Raw genomic sequence first — 3,156 nt, 5'->3', positions numbered from 1 at the left:
TCTCCCCTCCTCCCCCCCCAGGGAGGGCTCCACCGCTTTGTTACGGTCCAGGCGCTACCAACACCAACACACCAAAAAAAAACCAGTCACAAGTAAGAGATTATTCATTCAAGAGATTATTATTATTATTATTATTATTATTTCAGAGATGCTATATAAGAAGCACATGCAGCTGGCCACTGCCTGCAGGCTGGGCCTCTTGCACACACCGCTTATTTTTTCACCCTGTATTTTGTCCCTATATGTGATATCACCTAATATCTGCCCCAACCCTCACGCAGCCCAGTGTGGCTCCCCGGCAGCCGCTGGTCACTGAGCTCATTGCTGTCGTTGCCCAAGCGGGATCGCGCCCGTGCCGCAGCGTCGCTGCTCGGACGGTGATAGCCGGCCCCTGCAGCGCCTGCCTGGGGGGGGGGAGCGCCCAGCTCTCATGGGCCAGGTTGGTTGTCCGGTTTAGCCAGAAAAAAGCAAAGATGGGGCTTTACTGAGATGTGGGGTATTTTTTTGTCTTCAGTAAGAGGAACACTGTGCTGCTAACTCACCTGCTGGGCTGCACATCCAGATTTTCTGGACAAATGTTAGTCTGTGCTGTAAAACAGCAGTGTTCCTGCCCAAAAAGCATTCATCAGCCCCTTCCGGACGTGGATCCGAAACCAGCCAGGAGCGGAGCTGGCTCACAGAGCAAAAGCCACTTTCCTTTTTTTCTAACAAACAGGGCTCCAAAACACAGCAAGGAATGAATAGTCTTTGTGCAGAGGAAATGGGACACCGCTTGAAAAAGAGCAACCTGGTTAAAAAGGGAGGAGAGAGAGAGAGAGAGAGAGAGAGAGAGAGAGAGAGAGAGAGAAAAGGAAAAGGAAAAGGCAGCAAGTCTGGAGCAGTAAAAGGAACATCTGGAGGCTGAAGCGCCTTGTGCGCAAAGGCTACGGGACTTGGCATGTTTGCACACACCTTGCTTCAAAAGGACCATTAAGAAATAAAAGTCATGTTCACTTTTACATGCAACTCCCACCTGTGGGTGCAGGGTCAGCGGCACACTTTGGTGTTTGGCTTTCCGCTCTTGCTTTTATCTGAATGATTTTCTTATGCATGTATCCATCATTTAAAAAAAATTCAGCGCCTCGCCCTAGTCTCAGGACAATCCCCTTGGCTTAGCACTGCCCAAGTTAGAAAATTATTGGAAAAAAAATTACATTATTAGAAAAAAATGTTGCTTTTAGCAAGTGGGGCTAGGAATTGCTCTCATGGGGCAATTGCTGATAGCGTAACAAAAGTTAGTTAGGTTTTGCAGCATTGGGACCCCAGTTTCCAACACGTGTCCGTTGTTAGCAGACCTCTCCCCTTCTGTACGTAACACGGTCTTATTAAGTGGATAACCACGTATGGGAGAGCCCAGAGCATCGAAATGCCATATTTCATATCTTTGTCATCATACAAAAATTCCGTAAAGGAGCTTTTAAAGCTTATTTACCGTTCCTGGGACAAGAAGCACAGGTGCGAGACTGGGCAGTGCAAGCTAGTCACGGGATGTCTCCAAAGGGAGCGAGCCTCAGCAAGGGTTTCAAAGCACTGGGGCCAATTTGACCGGGGAAACAAGTGTCAGTGGCTTAAAAACAAACCAGCAGCCCAGCCGTAATCCTGCTGCGGGCCTTGCCGGGCAGCCGCTGCGGGGCTTGCCGCTGGGAGGGCCGCGGCCCTTTGCGTCGTAACCAGCTCCTTTTGCTTCAACGTGGCGCCTGCGGAGGGAAACCCCCTGCCAGCTGCAGCACGTTGGCGGCAGGGCAACCCGAGCTCTGACCCGCTGCCCTCGCAGCTGGTGACGCCTCGCTGGCTGCACGCGGCGCGGCTGGAGCTTTTCGGCCGAATTTGGGTTAATTTAAACACGGGCAGCGGCRGCGGCGGTGCCTCCGGTCGAGCCGTGCGGCATTCTCTCGTTCCATGCGCAAGCTCCGTATTAATCAGCGATCTCACGTAGCCCTCGTTGCTCAATTTACTAATATTTATGCGACCGAGGCTCCCGTGTCCTACGCAGCCCGGCGGGTTTCGTCCGACTGACTCAGTCCGTTACCATCGCGTGTTGTAAACTGCTGCACACAGTCATGTACCCGGCACGAGGGGACAGGAGAAAAGAAGTCATTTCCAGTAAACTTCTCCTGCACGAGCCTCTTGAGGATATGGCCAAATAAGGATACGTGCCGACTGAAACGTCCTCGGGGAAACTTCAGGCGCCTCGGCGTGACGCTGTGATTGGAAACGTGTGTGCTCTGCCCGGCGCTGGGCTCCCCGGCAGGAGCCGCCGGAGGCCTCGGCCGGTGTCCTGGAGCAGCTTCAGCCCTGCTGCTGGCTCCCTCCGTCCCTCACCGCCAGCACTAGGGCTCAGCCGGCCGCTTTCCTGGGGTTGAGACGATGGGGCTAGAAGGGGAGCGCCTATGTACATACATACCTATGTACATACGTGTGGTCACGCAGGTGGCAGCCCCCAGACCCCGTGGCCGGGGTCCCAGGCGTGGGGAGCTGCTCGGCAGGGCTGGGGCGCGAGCCGAGCGTCCCCGTTTCCCTCCTCTCCCTGATGAGCTCACGGCTTGCAGCGTCCTGTGGCCAAGGCTTTCCCTTTGCTTTTCTCTTTTTTTATTTTTTTCTCTTTTTTCACTTTTTTTACTTTTTTCTTTTTTTTTTCCCCCTCTTTCTTCTTTTTTTCCTTCTTTTTTCTCCTTTAACTAGYGATGTGCAAACACTAAGGGTGACCACTGAAAGGCACTGCCAGCTTGCCTGGCCAAAAACCAGCACGCTGGAGTGGAAGGGGTGTGTGTGGGGGGGGGGGGCATGACGACACCGTGAGGTCATGTAGCTGTCAAGACTGGGGCTAGTTCCTGTTCCTGTTCCCAGGCAGGCCCCGCCGCCGCCTGCCAACGCAGCCCGGGGAGCCCGTGCGCGCTGCGTCTCCGCGGCTGACGTTTGCCCGCGGCTCACCTGCGCTCACCCGCCTCCCGCTGCTTACTCACGCTGCCTCATGCCCAGCACCGACCCCACCTCGGCAAATATTTGCGGCATGCGCGGGGCATGTCACAGGCGCGATCCCGGGGACCATCCCAGTTATCCTGATGCAATCCCTACTAGGGGAAGGGCTTTGAGTAAGGGGAGGAAAAAAAAAAAAAA

Source organism: Apteryx rowi, unplaced genomic scaffold, assembly GCF_003343035.1.
Source record: "Apteryx rowi isolate R43461 unplaced genomic scaffold, aptRow1 scaffold_49, whole genome shotgun sequence".
In the NCBI taxonomy this organism is placed as follows: Eukaryota; Metazoa; Chordata; class Aves; order Apterygiformes; family Apterygidae; genus Apteryx; species Apteryx rowi.
Note: the sequence above shows the minus strand (reverse complement) of the source record.